At 38.0% G+C, this 13,985-nt stretch overlaps 1 protein-coding gene across 1 annotated transcript in view; it reads left to right on the top strand.

Moving 5' to 3' along the window:
- Nucleotides 1-7,057: 7,057 nt before the first annotated feature.
- Nucleotides 7,058-13,985, top strand: part of ZNF713 (zinc finger protein 713) — a 41,478-nt gene continuing 34,550 nt past the window's right edge. The window contains exon 1 of the mRNA XM_030301362.1: nt 7,058-7,221. The gene's annotated coding sequence lies outside the window, so the exon portion shown is untranslated. The remainder of the gene's footprint in view (nt 7,222-13,985) is intronic.

Below are 13,985 nucleotides of genomic sequence, written 5' to 3' on the forward strand. Positions count from 1 at the left end.
ATTAAAATGAAAATACAATGGTGCAAAATCTTTGGGTGGCAGCAAAAGTGGTTCTCAAAGGAAAATTTATAGTAATACAGGCCTACCTCAGGAAGCATGAAAAATTTCAAATGAACAACCTAACTTTACACCTGAGGGAGCTAGAAAAAGAACAAGGAAAACCTAAAAACAGTAGAAAGAAGGATTAGAGTAGAAATAGATATAAGTTTATTTTCAAAGAAAAAAAGATCAGTGAAACCAGGAGCTGGTTCTTTAAAAATAACCGAACTTATAAACCTTTTAGCTACACTGTGGTCCCAGCAGTGGGCTGGGGGCAGATATTGGGCCTGAATGTGGCCCCGCCCACCAACGTAAGTTACTCCAGACAGCACAGGGGAAGTGCCCTACAGTTTGGCATCACCCCAGGGACTACCCAAAATGATGAAATGGAAGCACTCTCCTCAAAAGACATACCAGGAAGTAGCGACAGCTAATGAATTGATCGAAAAGGATTTAAGCAATATAATGGAACAAGAATTTAGAATAATAGTCATAAAATTAATCGCTGGGCTTGAAAAAGTATAGAGGACAGCAGAGAATCTATTGCTATAGAGATCAAGGGACTAAGAAATAGTCAGGAGGAGCTAAAAATGCTATAAATGAGGTGCAAAATAAAATGGAGGTGGCCATAGCACGTATTGAAGAGGCAGAGGAGAGAATAGGTGAATTAGAAGATAAAATTATGGAAAAAGAGGAGGCTGAGAAAAAGAGAGATTAAAAAATCCAGAGAATTAGAGAACTAAGTGATGCAATCAAATGGAAAAATATCCGTATAATAGGAATTCCAGAAGAGGAAGAGTGGGAGAAAGGGGCTGAAGGTGTCCCTGAACAAATCATAGTTGAGAACTTCCCTGATCTGGGGAAGGAAAAAGCCATTGAAATCCAAGAGGCACAGAGAACTCCCTTCAGATGTAACTTGAATAGATCTTCTGCATGACATACCATAGTGAAACTGGCAAAATACAAGGATAAAGAGAAAATTCTGAAAGCAGCTAGGGTTAAACACGCTCTAACTTACAAGGGGAAACCCATAACACTAGTGGCAGACCTATCTACTGAAACTTGCAGGCCAGAAAGGAATGTCAGGAAATCTTCAATGTGATGAACAGAAAAAATATGCAGCCAAAAATCCTTTATAGGGGAAGCCTGTCATTCGGAATACAAGGAGAGATAAACATTTTCCCAAACAAACACTGAAGGAATTCATCACCACTAAACCAGCCCTACAAGAGATCCTAAAGGGGACTCTGTGAGTGCAATGTTGCAAGGACCACAAAGTACCAGAGACACCACTACAAGCATGAAACCTACAGACATCACAATGACTCTAAACCCATATCTTTCTATAATAACACAGAATGTAAATGGACTAAATACTCCAATCAAAAGACATAGGGTATCAGAATGGATAAAAAAAAAAAAACAAGACCCATCTATTTTCTGTCTACAAGAGACTCATTTTAGACCTGAGGACACCTGCAGATTGAAAGTGAGGGGATGGAGAACTATCTATCATGCTACTGGAAGTCAAAAGAAAGCTGGAGTGGCCATACTTATATCAGACAAACTAGACTTTAAATTAAAGGCTATAACAAGAGATGAAGGAGGGAAATATATAATATTTACAGGGTCTATCCATAAGGAAGAGCTAACAATTATAAATGTCTATATGCCGAATACGGGAGCCCACAAATATATAAAACAATTCCTCACAAACATAAGCAACCTTATTGATAAGAATGTGGTAATTGCAGTGACTTTAATACTCCACTTACAACAATGGATAGAGCATCTAGACACAGGATTAGTAAGGAAACAAGGGTCCTGAATGATACATTGGATCAGATGGACTTGACAGATATATTTAGAACTCTGCATCCCAAAGCAACACAATATACTTTCTTCTCGAGTGCACATGGAACATTCTCCAAGATAGATCACATACTGGGTCACAAAACAGCCCTTCATAAGTATAAGAATTGAGATCATACCATGCACACTTTCAGACCACAATGCTATGAAACTTGATATCAACCACAGGAAAAAGTCTGGAAAACCTCCAAAAGCATGGAGGTTAAAGAACACCCTACTAAAGAATGAGTGGGTCAACAAGGCAATTAGAGAAGAAATTTAAAATATATGGAAACAAATGAAAATGAAAATACAACAATCCAAACACTTTGGGATGCAGCAGAGGCAGTCCTGAGAGGAAAATACATTGCAATCCAGGCCTATCTCAAGAAACAAGAAAAATCTCCAATACAAAATCTAACAGCACACCTAAAGGAACTAGAAGCAGAACAGCAAAGACACCCAAACCCAGCAGAAGAAGAGACATAATAAAATCAGAGCAGAAATAAACAATATAGAATCTAAAAAAAACCAGTAGAGGGGCGCCTGGGTGGCGCAGTTGGTTAAGCGTCCGACTTCAGCCAGGTCACGATCTCGCGGTCCATGAGTTCGAGCCCCGCGTCGGGCTCTGGGCTGATGGCTCAGAGCCTGGAGCCTGTTTCCGATTCTGTGTCTCCCTCTCTCTCTGCCCCTCCCCCGTTCATGCTCTGTCTCTCTCTGTCCCAAAAATAAATAAAAACCGTTGAAAAAAAATTTTTTAAAAACCAGTAGAACAGATCAATGAAACCACGAGTTGGTTTTTTGAAAAAATAAACAAAATTGATAAACCCCTAGCCAGGCTTCTCAAAAAGAAAAGAGAGAGGACCCAGGTAGATAAAATCACGAATGAAAATGTAATTATTACAACCAATCCCTCAGAATTACAAGCAATTATCAGGGAATACTATGAAAAATTGTATGCCAACAAAAAGACAACCTGGAAGAAATGGACGAATTCTAAACTCCCACACACTACCAAAACTCAAACGGGAAGAAATAGAAAATTTGAACAGACCCATAACTAGTAAAGAAATTGAATCAGTTATCAAAAATCTCCCAACAAATATGAACCCTGGACCATATGGCTTTTCTGGGGAATTCTACCAGACATTTAAAACATAGATAATACCTATCCTTCTCAAGCTGTTCCAAAAAATAGAAAGGGAAGGAAAACTTCCAGACTTATTCTATGAAGCCAGCATTACTTTCCTTCCCAAACCAGAGACCCAGAAAAAAAAGAGAACTACAGGCCAATATCCCTGATGAATATGGATGCAAAAATTCTCAACAAGATACCAGCAAATTGAACTCAACAGCATATGAAAAGAATTATTCACCATGATCAAGTGGGATTCACTCCTGGGCTGCAGGGCTGGTTCAATATTCGCAAATGAATCAATGTGACACATCACATTATTAAAAGAAAAGATAAGAACCATATGATCCTGTCTATCGATGCAGAAAAAGCATTTGACAAAATATAGCATCCTTTCTTAATAAAAACCCTCGAGAAAGTTGGGATAGAAGGAACATACTTAACCATCATAAAAAGCCATTTATGAAAGCCCACAGCTAATATCATCCTCAATGGAGAAAAACTGAGAGCATTCCCCCTGAGATCAGAAACACGACAGGGATGTCCACTCTGACCACTCTTGTTTAACATAATATTGGAAGTCCTAGCATCAGCAATCAGACAACAAAAGGAAATCAAAGACATCAAAATTGGCAAAGATGTGGTCAAACTTTCACTATTCACAGATGACATGATACTCTACATGGAAAACCCAAAGACTCCACCAAAAGTCTGCTAGAACTGATACATGAATTCACCAAAATTGCAGGGCACAAAATCAATGTACAGAAATCGGTTGCATTTTTATACACCAATAATGAAGCAACAGAAATAGAAATAAAGAAACTGATCCCATTCACAATTGCACCAAGTGTCATAAAATACCTAGGAATAAATCTAACCAAAGATGTAAAAGATCTGTATGCTGAAAACTATAGAAAGTTTATAAAGGAAATTGAAGAAGATACCAAAAAAAAAAAAATGGAAAAACATTCTGTGCTCTTGGATTGGAAGAATAAATATTGTTAAAATGTCAATACTACCCAAAGCTATCTACACATTCAATGCAATCCCAATCAAAATTGCATCAGCATTCTTCTCGAAACTAGAATAAGCAATCATAAAATTTGTATGGAACCACAAAAGACCCCAAAAGCCAAAGTAATATTGGAGAAGAAGACCAAAGCAGAGGCATCACAATCCCAGACTTTAGCTTCTACGACAAAGCTGTAATCATCAAGACAGTATGGTATTGGCACAAAGACACATAGACCAATGGAATAGAATAGAGACTCCAGAAGTGGACCCACAAATGTATGGCCAATTAATCTTTGACAAGGCAGGAAAGGGTATCTAGTGGGAAAAAATCAGTCTCTTTAGCAAATGGTGCTGGGAGAACTGGACAGCAACGTGCAGAAGAATGAAACTAGACCACTTTCTTACACCATACACAAAAATAAACTCAAAATGGATGAAGGACCTCAATGTGAGATAGGAAACCATCAAAGCCCTAGAGGAGAAAGCAGGAAAAAACCTCTTTGACCTCAGCCACAGCAATTTCTTACTTGACACATCTCCAAAGGCAAGGTAATTAAAAGCAAAAATGAACTATTAGGACCTCATCAAGATAAAAAGCTTCTGCACTGCAAAGGAAACAATCAACAAAACTAAACAGCAACCAATGGAACGGGGAAAGATATTTGCAATGACATATCAGACAAAGGGCTAGCATCCAAAATCTATAAAGAACTCACCAAATTTCACACCCAAAAAACAAATAATCCAGTGAAGAAATGGGCAGAAAACATGAATAGACACTTCTCTAAAGAAGACATCCAGATGGCCAACAGACACGTGAAAAGATGCTCAATGTCACTCCTCATCAGGGAAATACAAATCAAAACCACACTCAGATACCACCTCACACCAGTCAGGGTGACTAAAATGAACAAATCAGGAGACTATATATGCTGGCAAGGATGTGGAAAAATGGGGACCCTCTCGCACTGTTGGTGGGAATGCAAACTGGTGCAGCCATTCTGGAAAACAGTGTGGAGGTTCCTCAAAAAACTAAAAATGGACCCACCCTATGACCCAGCAATAGCACTGCTAGGAATTTACCCAAGGGATACAGGAGTACTGATGCATAGGGGCACTTGTACCCCAATGTTTATAGCAGCACTTTCAACAATAGCCAAATTATGGAAAGAGCCTAAATGTCCATCACCTGATGAACAGATAAAGAAGATGTGGTTTATATATTCAATGGAATACTACGTGGCAATGAGAAAGAATGAAATCTGTGCATTTGTGGCAACGTGAATGGAACTGGAGAGTGTTATGCTAAGTGAATTAAGTCATACAGAGAAAGACAGATACCATATGTTTTCACTCTTGTGTGGATCCTGAGAAACTCAACAGAAGACCAGGGGGGAGGGGAAGGGGGGAAAAAGTTACAGAGAGGGAAGGAGGCAAACCATAAGAGACTCTTAAATACAGAGAACAAACTGAGGGTTGAAGACGGGTGGAGGGGAGGGGAAAGTGGGTGATGGGCATTGAGGAGGGCACCTGTTGGGATGAGCACTGGGTCTTGTATGGAAACCAATCTTACAATTAATTATATTTAATATAAAATAAATAAATGAATAAAAATAAAAATAAAGAGGAAAAAATAGAACTACCCTATGATTTAGCAATTGCAGTATTGACCCAAATAATACAAAAACACTAATTCAAATGGAGACCTGCACCCCTATGTTTACAGCAGCATTATCTACAGTAACCAAGTTATGGAAACAGCCAGAGTATATATATACTTGTATATATGTACAATGGACTATTACTGAGATATAACAACGAAATCTTGTCATTTACAACAACATGGATGGAGCTAGTGAGAAAAATATGTCAATTCGAAGAAAGACAAATGCCATATGGTTTCACTCATACTTGATATTTAAGAAACAAACAGCACAGGGAGAAAAAAAAATGACTAACCAAGAAACAGACTCTTAATTATACAGAACTGATAGTTACCAGAAAGGAGGTGGGTGTGGGATGAGTAAAATAGGTGAAGGGGACAAAAATACAGTTATCCTGATGAGCACTGAGTAATATATAGAACTATTGAATCACTATATTGTACACCTGAAACTAATATAGCATGGTATATTAACTAGACTGGAATTAAAATTTAATTTTAAAAATCCTCCATGCAAGTGCAAAGGACGTTTCTGTATTTTACAATCCATTTAACTGTGCAGTCGAGAAGCCTGCCACCTAACCTTCATTCAGAAGTGGTTAATCTGCCTTTTTTAGCATGCTAAAAAGCAAATATAAAAAGAGGAAAATTATGGGATTCCATAAATACCTTCCAAGCAATGAACATGCTCCGTTTAAATCATAACCTTGTGAATGTTAGTATTTGACAGTACCTACATACTTGAAAAGTTTTCAAAGATGAAATATGTTAAATATTATAGAATGGCATTAAGAGATCAACCATGGCAATCAATTTTGATGATGGAGAACATTTTGAATCCCAATTAAGCAAGTTATCCCTGTGAAAAGAATTTCATTCTTCTCATCAGTAGACCTATATTACAAAACAGAAAATTGAATTCAATCATTAATTATATTTTGAGTCTCAGTACAAAAGGAGGGTGGGAGGGGTATGCCGGGACTGAGGAGTAGGAGGGCTTCCCTCGTCGCCTTGGGACGCAGCAGCTACAGCGCCGGGGAACCGGGCAGTACAATGTTTCCGATTGGCAGGGACTATGGGAGGGTCCTCGGCCTTCCCTTTTCTTCCCCCCACCTTCACTCCCACCCCTACCCCAACTTCCACCCCCGTTAAGCGAAATTTTGCGAGGCCTAGGGCGGAGGTCCGAGCCTCCTGGGTGAGCGCTGCCCGGGAGAAAGCCGACCGGGGCAGCGGGTGGGAGTTCCGAGTCCAGCATGTGGGAAGCGCTCTGCCTGGGGCGCCGCTGGCGCATGCGTATCGGGGAGCTTCAGCCAGCGCGACGCGGTCGCCATCGTGGGAAGGCTTCCGTTAGAGCGGGCCTGGAGCCGGCGGCTAGTCCAGCTCCAGGGACCCAGCCGCTGGGCGTCATTGGCTCAGGCTGTAAGGCCCTCATCACCCTGTCCCGCCTAGGTCGGGCCCGGCGGCGGTGGCGTCAGGGGGCGGAGCCGCCCCGAGCGCCCTTTGTCTGTGGAGGCTGGTGAGTGCGGCGTGCCGCGGGCCCGGAGGCGGGCGAGGGGGAAGGGCGGGCGGCGGCCCAAGGGTGCCCGGGTAGCGGTCGCAGTCCGCGTTCAACTCGGAGTACCTCTGCAGCGCCGTCCTCCTTCTCGGAGACCCGCGCCCCTTCTTTGATAGAAAGGCCGCCCCATCCCAAGAGTACAAACATATTTTCCTCTGGTATCTTCTGCAGTTGTTATTTGGTGTGGGCATGGGTGGGTGTCATTTTTTGGAAAGTTTTTCCCCATCTCAAGATTATTAAAACCTTAACCTTTACTTTTTTCTAATGTTTTTAAAGGATTTTTAAAATGTCTTTTTTACATTTGTACTTATGTTGGATATTAATTTGTTGTCAGGTGTTGGATTAGAAATGAGCCTTTTTCCCAGTTGTCCTGCCATTATCTATTGAATCATTTTCCCACTGAATTGAAATGACACTTCTATTACATTCTGCAGGCGTGTATATACTCGGAAATGTTTCCAGACAGTTTCTTGCACTGCTCTGACAGTTTTTGCACTGTGTTTTAATGTTAAGTATGTTTTAATATGTGGCAGAACAAACGCCCCCTAATTATGTCCTCTGACAGTAATCTATTTCTTTTGACGTATTTGGAATTGTGAAAAATGTAAAGGTTCAAAAATTATAATTCTCTAAGGAAAGAATTGATCGTGGCACTTAGCGGTGCTCAATAGATAGTTATTAAACGAGGGAATGTTTGTTGAAAGTCACTGTGTTGTTGAAAATGTTTACGTTTCCTTGTTGCCATCAGGATAATCTACTTTCTTAGAAGTGCCTTCAAAGCCCTTTATGATCTTAATACTGCATAATATTTTGCCATCCACTCTTGCACATCGTGCTATAGCCATACCAAACTGTTTAAACATGACACAAAACCCTCTGGGAAAAATTCATTCATTTGATTATGTCAAAAATTTAAATTTCTGTATTCAGAAAGAACAAAGGGCTAAAAATAAGAGACATGAAAAAATGTGCAACATGTGTAGGAGACAAAGGATTAATGTCCATAATATGTAAAGAACCTCTGTAAGTAGAAAAAAAAAAGAAAAAGAAAGAAAGAAAGAAAGAAAGAAAGAAAGAAAGAAAGAAAGAAAGAAGGAAACAACAGAAGGAAAAAGGGAAAATGGTCAAAGGATATGCACAGGCAATTTATAGAATACAGGTAACCAAAAAACAAAACAAAACAAAATTTCTAATGCTTAACCTCATAAGTAACCCTAGAATGCAAATGAAGACAAAGATATTTTTCACAAAATAGAATGGAAAAATATAAAAATATTGATGATAAAAGGTGTGAGGGAAATGCCCAGAAGAAGGACCCAGTTGTAAAATTGAGGAAGACACTTTGAATGGCATTGTGACAGTACCTACCAAAATGTTAAATGAGCTCACTTGGCTCAGAAATTTCATTCTGGAATCAGTCCTGCAGAAATAGTTGCACAGGTACACAATGTGTAAAAAAGTGTGTAAAAAGAAGTTTTATTTCCATATTATTTGTAATTGTGAGAAATAAGTACGCTTAAATGTTCACTAGGGATATGCTTAAATATATTATGATAGATCCATACAATGGAATACTGCCATAAAATAGAATAAGGTAGTTTATTTTGAAGTTAACAAACAAGGAACAATTTAGTGAATAAAGACATTTAGTGAATAAAGGATGCTAGAGAACAATGGCACGTAGTGTAGTGTTCATCATATTAAGTACAGATGTGGTTATATATGTTCATAAATGCACAGAAAAGGATGTACACCAAATGACTGACAATGATTTATTTCAGAGAGGGAAATCGAATAGAGAAGAGGGATTGAAAGTCACTCACATCTTACTCAGTATATTCCCATGTTTTGAATACTTACGGTTTCATGTAGAATGTGTAAAAAAAATTGAAACATATATTACATGTGTAAGGAAAAAACACTTGATCTTAGCCAAAAGACCGAGAAGCTATTTCTTGTGTAAGGAAAAAACAAAACAAAAGCCTCACATGAACTTAAGATCTACACAGGGGGGAAAGTGTTTTATGATGCAGAAAATTTTTAAATTAACTTTTTTTTAAAGCAGCAAAGAATAAAAGACAAATGATAACAAGAAGACTACATTTGTTATTTATGTTATACCAAGGGAGTTGCTGTTTACTGTCTGTGTTCAGGAATCCCCAAGACTACCCTTAGGTTCAATGATTTGCTAAAATGATTCACAGAACTCAACAAAACTGTTATACTTACAGTAGCATAAGTATTACAGTGAAAAGATACACATTAAAATCAGCAACAAAAAATACAAGTAGAGTCCAGAAGAGACCAGGTACAAGCTTCCAGTTGTCTTCTATCAATAAGAGTCTTGCAGCTAGCATTTACATCCTCCCAGAAGTGACATGTAATAACATGTATGCAGTATTGCCAACCAGGAAATCTCCTCCAAACCTTGGCATCCAGAGTATTTATCGGAAGTTGTTCATGTAGGCATAGCTGACCACCTGTGCTGCTGACCTTCAGTCTCCAGTCTCTCCAGAAGGCAAGCTGATACCACATGGCCCAAGGATCCCACCATAAATCCTCTTTTGGCATGAACTTTCTGACCTGTCCCAAGGCTTCAGGTAAACAGAGACACTCTTAAAAGGCAGGGTGTTGCAAGGCTATAGATTATCTTTCAGGAACCAGGCCACGATCAAACCTTTCCTTAAAATGTACAGTCTGGGCCACCCAGACCTGCTTAGTTCATCTTTCCTGCACTCTGTACTTTGTAATAAAGAATTCTTACAAATTAGTGGAAAAGGCAAAATGGTAGAAAAGTGGACAAATTACACAAAAGTGTAATTTATGAAAGAAGAAACATGAAAACTAAAAATGTAAAGTCTGCCTCCCATGTTATCTAAGAATTACATTCTAAAGCAGTAATTATATACTATGTATTATATTAAAAAAGAATAATGCTGATCATTCTTGGCTAATGGTCACTCTCATATATTGTTGATTAATATGAAAAATGGTACAACCTTCCTCAATAGTGTTTTGTCTTCCTTTTGATCCAGCAGTTCCACTTCTAGGAATCTATCCTAAAGAAATAATCACACAAAATTATGCCAAGACTGTATAATGTTTGCTGTCGTCTATAACAGGAAAAGAGAAATAAAGCTCCCTAAATGCCTATTAATAATTAACTTATTAAACAAGTTTTGGGTATTGCAAGCAATTGAATATACCATGACACTATTTTTTTTTAATTTTTTTCCTTTTTTATTTCTTTTGTATTTTATTTTATTATTTATTTAATTCCAGTAAACTTAACATACAGTGTTATATTAGCTTCAGGTGTACAATAAGTGATTCGACAATTCTATATACTATTCAGTGCTCATCATAATAAATCTACTCTTTAATCTCCACCACCCATTTCACCATCCCTCCCCACTCACCTCATCTCTGGTAACCATCAGTTTGTTCTTTATAGTTAAGAATCTGTTTCTTGGTTTGTCTTTCTTTTTTTTTTTTTTCTTTTGCTTGTTTGTTTTGTTTCTTAAATACCACCTGTGAGTGAAGTCATATGGAATGTATCTTTTTCTGACTTATTTTGCTTAGCATAATACTGTCTAGCTCCATCCATGCTGTCACAAATGGCAAAATTTCATTCTTTTTTGATGGCTGATTAATATTCCATTGCATATATATGCCACATCTTTATCGATCTATCTGTAGACACAGGCTGCTGTAAACAGTGTGGCAATAAACATAGGGGTGCATGTATCCCCTTGAATTAGTGTTTTTTTGTATTTGGGGGTAAATACCCAGTAGTGCCATTGCTGGATCATAGGGCAGTTCTAATTTTAACTTTTTCAGAAACCTCCATAATGTCTTCCACAGTGGCTGCACCAGTTTGCATTCCCAACAGTGCAAGAAGGTTCCCCTTTATCTGCATCCTAGCCAACACTTATTGTTTCATGTGCTTTTTATTTTAGCCATTCTGTCAGGTGTGAAGTGACACCTCATTCTAGTTTTGATTTGCATTTCCTTGATGATGAGTGATGTTGAATATCTTTTCATGCATCTGTTGGCCATCTGGATGTCTTCTTGGGAGAAATTTCTGTTCATTTCTTCTGCCCATCCTTAATTGGATTATTTGGGAGGTTGTGTTTTTTGTTTTTTGTTTTTGTTTTTGTTTTTGTTTTTTTTTTTTGGTATTGAGTTGTTTGTATAAGTTCTTTATATATTTTGGATACTAATGCTTCATCAGATAGATCATTTGTAAACATTTTCTCCCATTCAGTAGGTTACCTTTTAGTTTTGTTGATGTTTCCTTCGATGTGCAGAAGCCTTTTATTTTGATGTAGTCCCAATAGCTTATTTTTGCTTTTATTTCCCTTACCTTGGAAGACTTATCTAGAAAAATTTTGCTACAGCTGATGTCTGAGTGCCTGTGCCCTCTTCTGCAGTTTTTATAGTTTCAGGTTTTACATTTAGGTTTTTAATCCATTTTGAATTTATATTTGCATATGGTATAAGAAGGTGGTCCAGTTTCATTCTTTTGCACATAGCTGTCCAATTTTCCCAGCACCATTTGTTGAAGAGACTGTATGACCCTAGTTTTTTTAATATTTAGATTTTTGTTTTCTGTCCTGAAGTGATGTACACAATACTGTCAATTAAAACCCAGATTTCAGAAAAGAAAATCAGACATATAATAATGACATGCCATATTATAATATGTGTGAGAATTAGTATAGAAAAAGCTGGGAAGTATGTATCCCCAAAAAACTGGTTATCTCTGGGTAATGATATTATAAGTGATTTTCTTTCTGCTTTTCTATGTTTACAAAAATTTTTGTTTTAATATTTGTCAGAAAATAAAATTAAGGTGTTTCCAAGGTAGAGAAAAGGTGTGGAGAGAGAAATCACTCTGACTCCAGCATGAAGAAAATACTGGACTAAAGTTAAGGACCAGTTTGATGGATGCAGAAGTAGTCAAAGTGAGAGATGATAGTGGCCTGAATCAAGGTAGTAGAAGTGAAGATGGGACATTCACTGCATATTTAAGGGGATAAATTTACCAGGATTTGACTTTAATTGAAGAGAGAGACTAAGGGAAAGAAAGAAAGAGAGGTCAGGAATGGCATTCAGGTTTCAGGCTTGGTGGTGCTATTCATTGAGATAGGGAATTTAACAGGAGAATAAGAACAGTATGTAACAAACTGATGAATGGATAAAGAAGTTGTGGTTTATATACACAATGAAATACTACTTGGCAATGAGAAAGAATGAAATATGGCCTTTTGTAGCAACATGGATGGAACTGGAGAGTGTTATGCTAAGTGAAATAAGTCATACAGAGAAAGATAACATATGTGTTCACTCTTATGTGGATCCTGAGAAATTTAACAGGAGACCGTGGGGGAGGGTAAGGAAAAAAAAAGTTAGAGAGGGAGGGAACCAAACCATAAGAGACTCTTAAAATCTGAGAATAAACTGAGGGTTGATAGGGGGTGGGAGGGAGAGGAGGTTGGGTGATGGGCATTGAGGAGGGCACCTGTTGGGATGAGCACTGGGTGTTGTATGGAAACCAATTTGACAATAAATTTCATTTTTAAATAAATAAATACTAAAAACAAAACAAAACAAAAAAAGAACAGTATGTAACATATAAATATGTCTACTATGTGGCATTTTGTTTTAAATATTTTCAAAATATTCACTTACTTAATCCTCAACAAACCCATGAAGTAGGTACTATTATAACTAGTTTTACAAATGAGGAAATTGAAACATTGAAAGGTTGAGTAACTTATACAACCAAACTCACACAGCTAGTAAGTTGTGGAGCTAGGAATCAAACCCAATCAGTTTGGCGATAGAGTTGGTGTTCATGCATACTTCATTGCAAATATATGGCAAGAGGCTTAAGAGAGAATGAGTTTGGGACATGTTAGGGTTGAGAGATCTGAGGGACACATGCCTGGGGATGTCCAGTAAGGTGGTTGGGTAGATATGTGATTATGTAGCTCAAAAAAGATGATCAGTGAAATCATGGCAGTGGGTAAAGCTGAAGGAATCCACCTGAGAACAAATAGAAGAGAATAAACACAAGTACTAACAAATGGACCTAACTATATTACAAGTGAATGACATAACCACACTGAAGGAAGTGGCAAAGAAAAAAATTAAATTATTTTAGAAAACACTATCTTGACTAGATACTGTATAACTAAAGACAAAGAGAACTCTACACAGATGCTGTAATTTTCAGTTAATAACTGTGTTTGTCACAGGGGTATGAGTCAATTCTGAAACTATTTTATGTATATACCAAAACTGAACAAATAAGTAAATGTATTGTGGATACTAAGAGCCAAGAATCTTCCTCCTTTCCTCACTGGTAACTTCTTTCTTGAAGAAAGAAGTGAGGAAAAGAGGAAGATTAAAAATGAGCCCTGAGGTATTGGATTGGAATCAGAGGTGTCATAATGAACTTGTAGTGTTTAATACATAGATGAATACAGTGTGTGTGTGTGTGTGTGTGTGTGTGTGTGTGTGTGTGTGTCCATGTGTCCTATCTCTCCTAGAGGGCCTAGAAGCAATGATACCCCAGTAGCAGCGAGCACAGCTGATCTTTGTGCTGATCCAGCACCCAGATCTTTGTTTCTAAGCACTTCTCCAATAAAAGGAACTAGGGCTCCTTGGAGAAGTTGATTTCTAGGGCTGGGCAGGGATAATACAAGAACTTGAAACAT

The sequence above is a fragment of the Lynx canadensis genome, chromosome E3 (genome assembly GCF_007474595.2).
Source record: "Lynx canadensis isolate LIC74 chromosome E3, mLynCan4.pri.v2, whole genome shotgun sequence".
NCBI classification, from domain to species: Eukaryota; Metazoa; Chordata; class Mammalia; order Carnivora; family Felidae; genus Lynx; species Lynx canadensis.